Genomic DNA, 15,708 nt, shown 5'->3' with positions numbered 1-15,708 from the left:
TTTCGGTGGGACCGAGTGGAACTCGGTGAGACCGAAAAGTTACAAAGGGGAAACACTGAGTTTACATTGCAATCTCGGTGGGACCGATTCGCTCTTTCGGTGGGACCGAAAAGTTACGAAAGGGAAACAGAGAGATTGCAACCCCATCTCGGTGGGACCGAGAACCTTATCGGTAGAACCGAATTGCTAGGGTTTTGGCAGTGGCTAATGACAAGTGAAACTCGGTGGCGCTGGATAGGAAAAATCGGTAGGACCGAGTTTGGCTTAGAGTTTAGGTCATATGTGGATATGGAAAGTAGCTGAGGGTTTTGGAGCATATCATTAAGCACATGAAGCAAGAGGCTCATTAAGCAACACCTCATCCCTCCTTAATAGTATTGGCTTTTCCTATGGACTCAATGTGATCTTGGATCACTAAAATATGAAATGAAGAGTCTTGAGCTTTTGAGCTTAAGCCAATCCATTGTCCTTAGCATTTTGAGGGTTCCACTTTCATATCCATGCCATGCCAATCATTGAGCTTTCCTAAAATAATCATCTTGGAATAGCATTAGCTCAATGAGCTACATGTTGTTATGAATTACCAAAACCACCTAGGGATAGTTGCACTTTCAATCTCCCCCTTTTTGGTAATTGATGACAACATATAGATCAAAGCTTCGACAAATGATAATAAGCTTGAAATACATCGTCGCTTTGAGAAGTATGTGATAAGTAAGAGCTCCCCCTAAATTTGTGCATATTTAAAATTTGCTTTGGACTGCAAATGCACAAGGAGTTAGAATCATGGGTTACTCTTCCATGTCACATACATCTTGGTGGAGCGCTCAAAATGATAAGAATGAAATACGTGCACTCATCACCAAGAATAGTGAATGATCACAAATGATAGATATAATGATGATATTTACGCAAGCATTAAGCAAACGTTAAGTGTAGCTTATGATCAAACACATGATCATCGATGTCTCACAAATAATGACATAGTATCAAGCACTCAAAAGCAAACAAAGTTCGAAAAACCACCAAATAAAGCAAGAGAGAAAAGCAACACTCTCTCTCTCTCTCGAAGCCTATGATCTATACATCTTCTCCCCCTTTGGCAACAAGTTACCAAAAAGTTCCTAGAAAATGCATAGCACTAGATCGACGCTCAGGCTTGATCTTCAGGTGGTGGTGGAGTCCAGATCACTCCAAGGACGAAGGCTTCTGTAGATGTTGAAGTAGTCGCTGGAGTTTGAGCTGAGGTAGATGCTGGAGCTGAGGCTGTGGCTGGTGCAGACGTTGTAGCTCTGGTGTCAGCAACTGGCAGTGCAGACGACCTCGGGCCTCGTGGCACTCTAGAAAAAGCATGAGTTGTGGTCCTGCCTCTCCTCTCATTCATGTCCTCCTGGAGCTGCTCCACTACAGACGGGACTTCTATTACCTTGACATCCAAGTCATAGAACTTCTGTTCCATGATCCTCTCTAGGCTCTGCTGATTTTTGGTTAGGTTGGCCAGACTTTGCTCAATTCTCAGCGAGGATGCAATCAAGTAACTGAGCTGCTCTTGCTTGGTCTTCAAGAAATAGTCAGATGCCTCCTCTTGAGTAGGCATCCTGGCAGCTTTTTCCTTCTTCGCCTTCTCCTTCTTTGCAAATGCTTGTGCAGACGATGGCTCATTCTCTGTCATCACAACTTCATTGTTCTCAAATTCTGGACGGATGGGCAGGTGTTCCTTATCCAACAAATATATGCCCGTGCCCATCTTGGAGTTGATGAGCTCCTGAATTTGAGGGGCATATCCACAGCTTCTCTTCTGATCTGCAGCTATCCTCTTAACGTTTCCACAATGAGACTCATGACCTTGAATTTTTGAGGCACATCAAAAACATGAAGCAAGTTGATAGCATGACCTCTGATCATCTTGTGATCTCCAGACTTAGGCAACAGAGTGTGCCTTAGTATCCAATTGATAGTAGGCAATCCTGAGAGCAGATAGTGCACTGAGCCAAACTTGAATGTGTCAAGAGCTTCATTGGGAATTTCCTTGTACATGTTGGACATGGAGTTATGGTCCATTTTCTTCTTGGCATAGATGTCCAAGTCCTCATCTTGCTCTTCTGGGGCATTGATGATCTGTGCCCACTCAGCCACTGTAGATTGGTACCTTGTACCCTCAGACATCCATATGATCCTTCCATCCGGGTAGAAGTGAGCTGTGGAGTAGAACTGCATGATGAGTTCCTCGTTCCACTTTGTGAGCTTCTGCCCAACAAAGTCCTCTACTCCACACGCTCTGAAGCTGTCCTGAACTCCTGGGTAGTGCTCTTCATTCTCCTTGATGTATGTCCAGTCGACCCATCTCATGTCACAAACGATTGGCTTCTTGTCAAGCAAAACAGTCTCATAAAAGTCTTGCTGCTCCTTGGTGTGAAATCTATAGTCCATGGCAGTCCTTCTCCTAGAAGCATACGGGTCTGCTTCTCTCCATTTTCTCAGCCCTGAGTCTCTCCTGAGCTTCATGTCCTCAGCCACAAGATGAGCATCGTTGTGGTCTGGGATCTTGGGCTTGAGCTTCCGGAGGACACTCTCTTCCTCTTCTTCAGTAGCTTCAGGCACTGGGGCCTTGTTCTTTTCTGCAGCTGGGATGCTTTGTGTGTTTCTCTTTGGTGCTATCTTAGGCTTAGATACAGCCTTAGGAGCTTCCTTGGGCTTGGATGCAGCTCTCCCTGACCTTATGGCATCTCCCATAAGTTTGGCTGCCTTGGGCGCTGGTGCAGCTGCCTCTTCTTCCTCCTCCTCTTCTACCATAATGGAGGCTCTCCCAAGCGCTTTGGCTACAGTCTTCTTTACTCTCTCTTTCCTCTTCTTACCCTCAGCAGCAATGGGCTCAATGGGAGCAGGTGCATGCTTCTCAGTTGAGGCTCTAGCCTTTGACATTGGCTGCCTCCCTGCTGGCTTCTTGACTTTCAGGCCTGGCTTTGAGCCTTGAGCTGGCTCAACCCTTTTGGAAGTGGCCTCTTCCTCTGCCACATAGTCTTCATCCTCAGAATCAGACGTTCTCTTCTTCCTTTGACGTGTGGCAGCCTTAGGCAGATTGCTGGGTGTGCTCCTGCTGCCATCATCAGAAGAACTTGAGGGGCTAGTGCCCTCACTCATGACCACTTGCTGCTCTGAGAGGTTTTGGCTGTCACTTTGATCAGACATGTTGCAAACTGACTGCTGACCCTGTGAATAGATTATAGAAGAGATAGAGTGGATGAGCATCACAAAAAGCAGAGATTTTTGCAAAAGATTAACTCAAAAACTTAGTTTTAGTTTTCCACAGAAAGCATCTCGGATCTACCGATTTTCAAACTTGGTGACACCGAAGCAGTTTTGGCACCAGAACTGGTGAACTCGGTCAGACCGAGTCACAGTTCGATGGCACCGAGACTGCTACGGTTTCACAGAATTCCAAAATCGGTCGCACCGATAAGTTATTCTCGGTCAAACCGAGTTTAACTTGTGCAATGGCAAAAGCCAGATCGGTGGGACCGAGTTTTTCAACTCGGTGGGTCCGAGATGGTTTCGGCGGAAACCTAACCCTAAAATTTTCGAATTAAACCTAATCTACGAGCGTTTTGACTGGATAGAAGTTTATCAATTGTGGCAAGATTCATGATGATCACAATGTGCTAGGAATCAGATTGAGGAATAGCACAATGATCAAGTCCATACCCTAGTTCGGCGTGGACTTGCTACGGCGGCAACGGCGGGGCAGAAATCCGTTGACGGCGGCGAAGACCAGCGACTGGAGGCTGCTGGCGGCGAGGAGACGATCCAGAGACCTCGGGGGCAGAGCAGGCTATCGCGCGGGCGAGGAGGTTTCGGAGAAATTTCTGAAATTCTGCCCGTCACTATATATAGCCCGACCCTATCGGTGTGACCGAGTGGAACAACTCGGTGGCACCGAGATGCAAAACTGTGTGCAGTTATTGCAACTCAGTGTGACCGAAAAGTTCAAATCGGTTGCACCGAGATCGAAAACCTAGATCAACTTAATGAACTCGGTAGGACCGAAAATGGAGTATCGGTCAGACCGAGATTCATAAAGAGGTTTTGGAAGTTTAAGTCTATGACGAATCGGGGACTCCGAGCGCTCCTCACACAGAGTGGTTCGAATCTGACTTGATCAATTTTTGTGATGCAGCATGAATAGAGTTTGAGACGAGAAAAGCATAGATAGCTAGAGAAGGTTCTTAGGCATTCTTGTCCATCCACTTGGCAAAAGAAGATAAAGCCAAACAATCAAAGCAACAAGTGGATGTCCTCGAATGAGTAAAATATGCAATCAGCATGCTCACACAATAAGATAGCAAATGAAATATGTGGCAAAGCATGCACAACCAATTCTAGCATCTATCAAGCAATTTGCGATGACTAGGTCATCTATATATGAGTATATTGACTTAGGAGTCAAGTGAGAACACTTGATCGTAGGTCATACTCATCGTTTAAGCTCAAGTGGGGTTACCACTTTTACATAAAGCATTGCTTTGTTCACATCTTTAGAGTTGCTTTAGCTCAAGTCTTAGAGTAAAGCTCCCCCTAGATGTGATATCCCCACTAAGAGGGATGAACTAACCTTGGGTTTTGTCGATGATGACTTCATGTAGATATTGAAGATGTGGATGCTCAATGTTGATGTAGATCTCTTGGAGCTATCCTTTTGAGTGAATTGCACTTTCAATACCTACATGGGTTAGTCCCACAAGGAACAAACAAGGATATCCATAGACATAGAGTGATGCACAAAAGATGATGTCCATGAAAACTTTAGGTTACCTTGTCCCTTGTCTTACCAACAAGAGGGTTTGTGACTCCTTGAACTAGTGCAAGATGTGGAAGTTGATTGCACTTGTTCTTGCCAAAATGATAAGAGTGAAGTATGTTGGCGGAGTCACCCTCAAGAACTCTCTAGTTCTTCTTCTTTTGGATCCACATCATCTTTATGGGAATCCTTGGAGTTGTAGTCGTACTTGATGAAGTGGAACTTGAAGTAGTCTTGGGAATCCACTTGACTAAGGTCTTAGGAGCTTCTTCAAATGCATCAATTTCCTCTTGAAGCGTGTCCTTGCCTTTTTGCTCGTAGTCTTGTGGTGGAAGATCATCTTGAGCTTGTGTCCCTTTGAAAAACTTCTCTTGTTGAGGGACAAACTTCGTCTTGGGGTATTGATCTTCTTCCCATTCAACTCCATTGGCATTGAACTTTCGTTCAAAACCAACACCTTGATTCTTCCAGTGCATTCCTTGCTTGCGCACAATTTCCTCGAATTGCTTACTCCCGGCAAGGCTTTTGTACACTCCTTTCTCTATAATTCCCTTCAATAAGCTATTTTCTTGCTCAAGTGTAACTTGGCTAAGAGAATCATTAGTGGAATCAAGAGAACTACTAGAAGCAACAATATTGGATTTAGCATGATCATTGTTACTACTAGCGGAAGAATCTTTCTTGTTAGACTTGACTTGAGGCATGTAAGTGGATAAGAGTAAACGCTTGGCAATGTAAGAAGAACTTTTCTTGCGGAGATCATCATTGATTGCCTTTAAGAACTCATGCTCTTGCTCAAGATTGAGCTTTTCAAAGCGTAGTTTCTCATGAGCTCTCAAAGGTTCTCGATGATCTTCGAAGATAGTGTCATGAGCTAACTTAAGAGTTTTTAGTTCTTTAGTTAGAGCCTCAATCTTCTCCTTATCATTGTCATTCGTTTTATCTTGATTAGCATGATTAATTGGTCTTTCATCATAGTATTCATCACTAGAGTTGTCACCAAGCAAATCATCACCTAACAAGTCATCTTCATCACTATTGAAATCAACATACTCGGGATGTGTTACCTTAGGACCTTTGGCCATGAAGCATCTTCCAATTCCTTCATTTGGTGAGTCAAATATGTTGTAGGAGTTGGTTGACACAAGTGCTAGACCGGCAACACCTTCATCTTGGGTATCTTCGGAGTCGGAGTGATAACTTCTCTCGGAGTGGCTGTCGGAGTCGGAGCCGGATACCCATTCACCAACATGAACTTGATGTCTTCGTCTTGTGTAGCTCCTTGATGACTTTTCCTTCCTTTCCGAATCCTTGCTTCTCCATGAGTATCTTTGTTCATAATGATCATCTCTACTCCTTCTCTCTGTTGGTGGTGATCCTTTGCTTCTTCTTTTTGGAGAATCTTCTCTTCTCTTGTAGGGAGCCGTACACTCATTGGAGTAGTGTCCGGGTCTTCCACAATTGTAACAGTTTCGCTCTCGACTAGAAGATCTTTTGTCATTGTAGGACCTTGACTTGGAGCTTCTATCTTTGCTTCTACTCTTGTAGAACTTGTTTAAGTTCTTCACCATTAAGCTCAATTCTTCATTGAAGTCTTGTTTCTCACTTGATGATGTAGGGGCTTCACATGAGGCTTTGTAGGCACCACTTGATTTGTTGTGAAGTTCCTCTTTATCCTTAAGTGACATCTCATGAGCAACAATCCTTCCAATCACCTCCGTTGGCTTGAGATCTTTGTAATTGGGCATCATTTGGATCAATGTGCACACGGTATCATATTTTCCATCCAAGGCTCTTAGGATCTTCTTGATGATGAATTTATCGGTCATCTCTTCACTTCCTAAGCCGGCAATATCATTTGTGATGAGAGCAAGCCTAGAGTACATTTCAGCGACACCTTCACCATCCTTCATCTTGAACTTGTCAAGTTGGCTTTGAAGCACATCCAACTTGGATTCCTTGACGGAGTTGGTACCTTCGTGCATATCAGTCAAAGTGTCCCAAATTTCCTTTGCATTCTCAAGGCGGCTGATTTTGTTGAATTCTTCGGGGCACAATCCGTTGAAGAGAATATAACAAGCTTGAGCATTGTATTGCAACATCTTCAACTCATCCGCGGTAGCTTCACGGTTTGGTTCTCTCCCATCAAAGAAGTCACCTTGCAAACCAACACACACAATAGCCCAAACGGCGGGGTTATGTCCAAGAATATGCATTTTCATTTTATGCTTCCAACTAGCAAAATTAGTACCATCAAAGGACCTCTACGGTGATAATTTCCCTCGCTAGACGCCATACTCTCCTACGTTGTGAAACCAAGGCTATGACCACCAAAAGCTATGGAGATCAAGCAAATGGAGACCAAAGCTCTGATACCACTTGTAGGATCGAAAGTATGTCTAGAGGGGGGGTGATTAGACTACTTGACCAAATAAAAACTTAACCTTTTCCCAATTTTAGTTCTTGACAGATTTTAGCTATTTTAGGACAAGTCAAGTAATCATCACACAATTCAAGCAAGCATGCAAAGAGTATATTGGCAGCGGAAAGTAAAGCATGCAACTTGCAAGAATATAAAGGGAAGGGTTTGGAGATTTCAAATGCTATTGGAGACACGGATGTTTTTCCCGTGGTTCGGATAGGTGGTGCTATCCTACATCCACGTTGATGGAGACTTCAACCCACGAAGGGTAACGGTTGCGCGAGTCCACATAGGGCTCCACCCAAGGGCAACGGTTGCACGAGTCCACGGAGGGCTCCACCCACGAAGGGTCCACGAAGAAGCAACCACCCACAAAGGGTCCACGAAGAAGAAACCTTGTCTATCCCACCATGGCCATCGCCCATGAAGGACTTGCCTCACTAGCGGTAGATCTTCACGAAGTAGGCGATCTCCTTGCCCTTACAAACTCCTTGGTTCAACTCCACAATCTTGTCGGAGGCTCCCAAGTGACACCTAGCCAATCTAGGAGACACCACTCTCCAAGAAGTAACAAATGGTGTGTAGGTAATGAACTCCTTGCTCTTGTGCTTCAAATGATAGTCTCCCCAACACTCAACTCTCTCTCATAGGATTTGGATTTGGTGGAAAGAAGATTTGAGTGGAAAGCAACTTGGGAAGGCTAGAGATCAAGATTCATATGATAGGAATGGGATGTCTTGATCTCAACACATGAGTAGGTGGTTCTCTCTCAGAACAAATGAGTTGGAATGGTGTGTGTGTTCTGATGGCTCTCTCGCTTAGTGAGAAAGAGGTGGAGGGGTATATATAGCCTCCACACAAAATCCAACCGTTACACAGTTTTCCAATCTCGGTGGGACCGAATCAATAAACTCGGTCGGACCGAAAATGTAAACCTAGTGACCGTTAGGAATTTCGGTGGGACTGACATGCAACTCGGTAGGACCGATTCGGTTAGGGTTTGGGCATAACGTAATCTCGGTGAGACCGATTACACAAACTCGGTGAGACCGAGTCTGGTAATTAGCTAACCAGAGAGTTGGTCAGGCAAACTCGGTGGGACCAATTTGCTCTTTCGGTGGGACCGAGTGGAACTCGGTGAGACCGAAAAGTTACAAAGGGGAAACACTGAGTTTACATTGCAATCTCGGTGGGACCGATTCGCTCTTTCGGTGGGACCGAAAAGTTACGAAAGGGAAACAGGGAGATTGCAACCCCATCTCGGTGGGACCGAGAACCTTATCGGTAGAACCGAATTGCTAGGGTTTTGGCAGTGGCTAATGACAAGTGAAACTCGGTGGCGCCGGATAGGAAAAATTGGTAGGACCGAGTTTGGCTTAGAGTTTAGGTCATATGTGGATATGGGAAAGTAGCTGAGGGTTTTGGAGCATATCATTAAGCACATGAAGCAAGAGGCTCATTAAGCAACACCTCATCCCTCCTTAATAGTATTGGCTTTTCCTATGGACTCAATGTGATCTTGGATCACTAAAATATGAAATGAAGAGTCTTGAGCTTTTGAGCTTGAGCCAATCCATTGTCCTTAGCATTTTGAGGGTTCCACTTTCATATCCATGCCATGCCAATCATTGAGCTTTCCTGAAATAATCATCTTGGAATAGCATTAGCTCAATGAGCTATATGTTGTTATGAATTACCAAAACCACCTAGGGATAGTTGCACTTTCAGGAACTCTCAATGAAAGCACCAATGTCAGTGTCAAAACCGGCGGATCTCGGGTAGGGGGTCCCAAACTGTGCGTCTAAGGTTGATGGTAACAGGAGACAAGGGACATGATGTTTTACCCAGGTTCGGGCCCTCTCTATGGAGGTAATACCCTATGTCCTGCTTGATTGATATTGATGGATAGGAGTATTACAAGAGTTGATCTACCTCGAGATCATAATGGCTAAACCCTAGAGACCTAGCTTGTATGGCTATGATAATGAGTGTCCTATGGGGACTAAGTCCTCCGGTTTATATAGACACCGGGAGGATCTAGGGTTATACAAGGTCGGTTACAAAGAAGGGAATCTACATATCCGGTCGCCAAGCTTGCCTTCTACGCCAAGGGGAGTCCCATCCAGACACGGGTGCAGTCTTCAGTCTTCGTATCTTCACAGCCCATCAATCCGGCCCATGGCTAATAGGCCGGACGCCCGAGGACCCCTTAGTCCAGGACTCCCTCAGTAGCCACCTTAAGTTTCCCTTAGTTAAATATTAACTCTCACATCTTTCATGAATCTCACTGTAACGCCCCGGATACGACTTTCCATATTTGTATCTCCGACTCTTGTCTTTTCCGGAGATGCGATATGAGATTCCCTTTGTGGTTGGGTTTTTGTATTTTTTTTGCTTTTTGTTCATGTCATGCATTTCATATCATGTCATCATGTGCATCGCATTTGCATTCGTGTTCGTCTCATGCATCCGAACCTTTTCCCCGTTGTCCGTTTCGCAATCTGACACTCCCACATGCACCCCGCACACCCCTCTTGTCTCTTTTCATGAGCGGGAGTTGAAAGTTCTCGGAATGGGCCGAGATTTGTCAAGTGGCCTCGGTACACCACCGGTAGACCGCCTGGCAAATTTCGTTCCATTTGGAGGCCGTTTGATTCCCCAACGGCTAACGGGGCAACCGCAAAAGCCTCTTGTGTGTTGCAGCCCAACACCCATCCAAAACAGCCCAATAACACATCTAAACCATCTCCATGTCCATCGACGTCGGATCATGATCGTGTGGGCGAAAACCGCACCTCATTTGGACACTCCTACCTCGATCTACATATATATATATATATATATGTGCCCCTCCTCGAAAATTCACGGATGAAACCCTAGATCCACTCCTCCACCGTGCATCCGGACGCGTCCGCACCGAGCCAGACATGTCCACCGCCGTCTCCACGTCACCTGGCCAATCCGAGGCAGCCACGTTAGCTCCAACCACCCCAGCGTCCAACCCCGCCATGCCACGTGTCGCACGCGACCTCGCCGGCTCCCCGCTGCCGCGTAGCCCACGCGAGACCCGGGGAACCCAGATCGGGGCCCGCTGGAGCTCATCTGGGCCCGGGGAAACCGCCGCCCGATCCTGAGCTCCTCCACTCGCCTGGCTCCTCGCGCCCCTCGTCTCGAGCCGTACCTCACCACTGACCATCTCCGCGCGCACCGCCTCCCGCCGTCGTACACTGCCACCGTGCGCCACCTCGCCTCCCGTGTTGTGCCACTGGAGCTGCTCACCTCGCCGCCCAGTCCCCGCCTCGCCATCGCCGTTCTCCGTCAAGGCCGCCGCTTCACCGCGCCCGCCACCTGGATCTAGCCTTCCCCCTTGTCGCCGGTCACCGCCTGAGCTCCTATCGGCCTCGAGCTCGCCGGCGTTCCACCACAGCCATTACCGGCCCCGGTTCCGTCAGATCTGTACGATGCCGTCCCAGCACGGCCACATCCATCGATCCAAACAGCGCCACACATCCTGCATCTCCTCGTCCCGCTCCGCTCCATCCTCCTTTTCCCGAGGTCCAATTTCAACTATGTCCCGAAAATCCCTGATATTTTGATGTCCTCTTCATCATGTCACTTATCCGTGCTCGGTGCTCCGATTCATGAATATGATATGTCAAATTGTTCGTCTCGTTGAGCTCTTCATGTTAGAAACACTTACATGCATGTTACTGCCCATTATGATGCCTTTTTCATTGATGCAAGAGTGCTATAAAATGTTAGCTGCTGGTACTTATTAGATCATGTTGTTTTGTCATTTTTGTTGCATTTGATGTGTGCATCATATGAGCATGAGGTCTACATAAGTTTTGAACTACATCATGCCATCTTTACAAGGGTGCAAGTCTTGTATTTTTGTGATCTATGTTGTGACTAGCAAAAGCATGCAAACTAGGCTCCATGATGTTGCAGTTTTCAGGGACTTAGGATTTTGCCAGGTCATTTTCCTGCTGTTATTTTGATGCCATGTAAACTTGATGCTACATTGCGATCCATGATTATTTTTGGATACTTCAGTAAGGTTGTTTTGAACTTGTGGTTATGCTCTATCCATTCATGCCCCTGGTTGAAATTATGGAGTGATCTAGCATGTCATTCGCTTGCTCTACTTTTGCTATAAAATGTTCCTGGCAGAATGTTAGCATGTTAATCAATATTGCCATGGTTGTTGCTACTAATCCATGCATCCTATGAACTTGCTCTTGCCATGGTTAGCTTCATGAACATGTCATCTTGCTGTAGGTATGCTTTTTTTGTCATTCAAGGCTTTGTGATGAGTGGTTTGAGCTCGCAAAGTTGCCTTCATAATTCTGGTTATGACATGCTCTGTTTTTCTGCTAAGTCTAAAACTGATAATAAAACTTGCTATGTTTACATGGGTGCCATGAAATCTTCTGTGCCTTTTTGGCTCATGTTTAGTAAGGGACTTTTTATCTATGCTTTTAGTAGAATCATGTCGTGCCTTTATTTTCCATGATATGTTCCTGTAGCATGTTGTTTGCTTGCTCTAAACAGTGCTTCCTGATGTTGTTTTTGACATGTTAGTATTTTCACTAAGTCTGTGAAGTTGATATCTTATGCACTTTTGCCATGCTTGTTTGAACCTGCTCTAGTGTGATTTAGCCATAGCTAAGTGTTAATGTTTTGTCAAGCATATCGTTTACATCACTGCCATATGCTTTGTTGCTATGTTGGAGTGCAGTAGCCTAGTTTCTTGTTGCATTCTAAGTGCCATCGTGCTGTTAATCGCAGAATTCTGTCATTCTTATTTTGCTTGCCATTTACAAACCGTGCATCCGTTTCCAGTGATCTTTATATCGATTTCAACCAAAATCATCTTATCTTTCCAGCGGCATACTTGGTTTGCCAAGTTGATGCCTTGTTCATTATTTCCCTTCCGGAGCACGCATATGCATTGCATATCATATCTTGCATATCATGCCATGTATTGCATCATGTTGCTTGTGCATTGCACCGTGATTGATTGTTGTTCCATTGCTTGTGTTCTTGATTTGGGTAGAGAAAGGAGACGAGTATGTGAACGAGGAACCTGTTGAGTATGCTAATGAGGATCAAGCTTTCGACAACTCTGAGAACATTGCAGGCAAGATGACCATACCCTCGAAATCACTTTTATGTTTGCTTGCTAGTTGTTCTCTCTATCGTTATTTCGCGCTACCTACCACTTGTTATATCATGCCTCCCATATTGCCACGTCAAGCCTCTGACCCACCTTTCCTAGAAAACCTTTGTTTGGCTATGTTACCGCTTTTGCTCAGCCCCTCTTATAGCGTTGCTAGTTGCAGGTGAAGATGAAGGTTGTTCCATGTTGGAAGATGGATATTGTTGGGATATCATTATTCTCTCTTATTTATTTTAATGCATCTATATACTTGGTAAATGGTGGAAGGCTCGGCCTTATGCCTGGTGTTTTGTTCCACTCATGTCGCCCTAGTTTCCGTCATACCGATGTTATGTTCCTTGATTTTACGTTCCTTACGCGATTGGGTGTTATGGGAACCCATTGACAGTTCGCTTTGAATAAAACTCCTCCAGCAAGGCCCAACCTTGGTTTTAACATTTGCCACCTCAGCCTTTTTCCCTTGGGTTCTGTGGACTCAAGGGTCATCTTTATTTTAAACCCCCGGGCCAGTGCTCCATAAAGATGACCCTTGACTCAAGGGACACTTAGGCTGCATTCACGTTAAATAGGGCACCATCTAAATCCATTGACATGACACCATATGAACTGTGGTTTGGCAAGAAACCTAAGCTGTTGTTTCTTAAAGTTTGGGGCTGCGATGCTTATGTGAAAAAGCTTCAACCTGATAAGCTTGAACCCAAATCGTAGAAATGTGTCTTCATAGGATACCCAAAGGAAACTATTGGGTACACCTTCTATCACAGATCCGAAGGCAAGATATTCGTTGCTAAGAATGGATCCTTTCTAGAGAAGGAGTTTCTCTCGAAACAAGTGAGTGGGAGGAAAGTAGAAATTGATGAGGTAATTGTACCTTCTCCCGAATTGGAAAGTAGTTCATCACAGAAATCAGTTCCAGTGATGCCTACACCAATTAGTGAGGAAGTTAATGATGATGATTATGAAACATCAGATCAAGTTACTACCGAACCTCGTAGGTCAACCAAAGTACATCCTGCACCAGAGTGGTACGGTAACCCTGTTCTAGAAGTCATGTTGCTAGACCATGATGAACCTACAAACTATGAGGACGCGATGATGATCCCAGATTCTGCAAAATGACTTGAGGGCATGAAATCTGAGATGGGATTCATGTATAAGAACAAAGTGTGGACTTTTGTTGACTTGCCCGATGATCGGCAAGCCATAGAGAATAAATGGATCTTCAAGAAGAAGACTAACGTTGATGGTAATGTTACTATCTACAAAGCTCGACTTTTTGCGAGAGGTGTTCAAAAAGTTCAAGGAGTTGACTATGATGAGACCTTCTCACTCGTAGCGATGCTTAGGTCTGTTCGAATCATGTCAGCAATTGCCGCATTTTATGATTATGAAATTTGGCAAATGGATATCAAAACTACAATCCTTAATGGATTTCTTAAAGAAGAGTTGTATATGATGCAACCTGAAGGTTTTGTCGATCTTAAAGGTGCTAACAAAGTATGCAAGCTCCAGCGATCCATTTATGGACTGGTGTGAGCCTCTCAGAGTTGGAATATACGCTTTGATAGTGTGATCAAAGCATATGGTTTTATAGAGACTTTTGGGGAAGCCTGTATTTACAACAAAGTGAGTGGGATTTTTGTAGCATTTCTGATATTATATGTGGATGACATATTGTTGATTGGAAATAATACGGAATTTCTAGATACCATAAAAGAATACTTGAATAAGAACTTTTCAATGAAAGACCTCGGTAAAGCTGCTTATAAATTGGGCATCAAGATCTATAGAGATAGATCAAGACACTTAATTGGACTTTCACAAAGCACATACCTTGATAAAGCTTTGAAGAAGTGCAAATGGATCAGTCAAAGAAAGGGTTCTTGTTTGTGTTACAAGGGGTGAAGTTCAGTCAGACTCAATGCCCGACCACTGCAGAGGATAGAGAGAAAATAAAAGTCATTCCCTATGCCTCAGCCATAGGTTCTATCATGTATGCAATGTAGTGTGCCAGACCTGATGTGTGCCTTTCTATAAGTTTAGCAGGGAGGTACCAAAGTAATCCAGGAGTGGATCACTGGACAGTGGTCAAGAACATCCTGAAATACCTGAAAAGTACTAAGGATATGTTTCTCGTTTATGGAGGTGACAAAGAGCTTGTCGTAAATGGTTATGTCGATGCAAGCTTTGACACTGATCCGGATGACTCTAAGTCACAAACCGGATACATATTTATATTGAATGGTGGAGCTGTAAGTTGGTGCAGTTCCATGCAGAACATCATGGCGGGATCTATGTGTGAAGCGAGTGCATAGCTGCTTCGGAAGAAGCAAAACGAAGGAGTCTGGATAAAGGAGTTCATATATGATCTAGGTGTAATACCTAGTGTGTAGGGTCCAATGAAAATCTTTTGTGACAATACTAGAGCAATTGCCTTAGCGAAGGAATCCAGATTTCACAAGACAACCCAACATATCAAGAGACACTTCAATTCCATCTGTGATCCAGTCAAGAAGGGAGACATAGAGATTTGCAAGATACATACGGATCTAAATGTTGCAGAACCGTTGACTAAGCCTCTTCCACGAGCAAAACATGATTAGCACCAAGACTCCATGGGTGTTAGAATCATTACTATGTAATCTAGATTATTGACTCTAGTGCAAGAGGGAGACTGAAGGAAATATGCCCTAGAGGCAATAATAAATTTGTTATTTATATTTCCTTATATCATGATAAATGTTTATTATTAATGTTAGAATTGTATTAACCGGAAACTTAGTACATGTGTGAATACATAGACAAAACAGAGTGTCCCTAGTATGCCTCTACATGACTAGCTCGTTAATCAAAGATGGTTAAGTTTCCTGGCCATGGACATGTGTTGTCATTTGATGAATGGGATCACATCATTAGAGAATGATGTGATGGACAAGAACCATCTGTTAGCTTAGCATAATGATCATTAAGTTTTATTGCTATTGCTTTCTTCATGACTTATACATATTCCAATGACTATGAGATTATGCAACTCCCGAATACCGGAGGAACACCTTGGGTTCTATCAAACGTCACAACATAACTGGGTGATTATAAAGATGCTCTACAGGTGTCTCCGAATGTGTTTGTTGGGTTGGCATAGATTGAGATTAGGATTTGTCACTCCGAGTATCAGAGAGGTACCTCTGGGCCCTCTCGGTAATGCACATCACTATAAGCCTTGCAAGCAATGTGACTAATGAGTTAGTTTCGTGATGATGCATTACTGAATGAGTAAAGATACTTACCAGTAATGAGATTCAACTAGGT

This window comes from Triticum urartu, chromosome 2A (genome assembly GCF_056163025.1).
Source record: "Triticum urartu cultivar PI428250 chromosome 2A, HENAU_Tu73, whole genome shotgun sequence".
Lineage (NCBI taxonomy): Eukaryota > Viridiplantae > Streptophyta > Magnoliopsida > Poales > Poaceae > Triticum > Triticum urartu.
Note: the sequence above shows the minus strand (reverse complement) of the source record.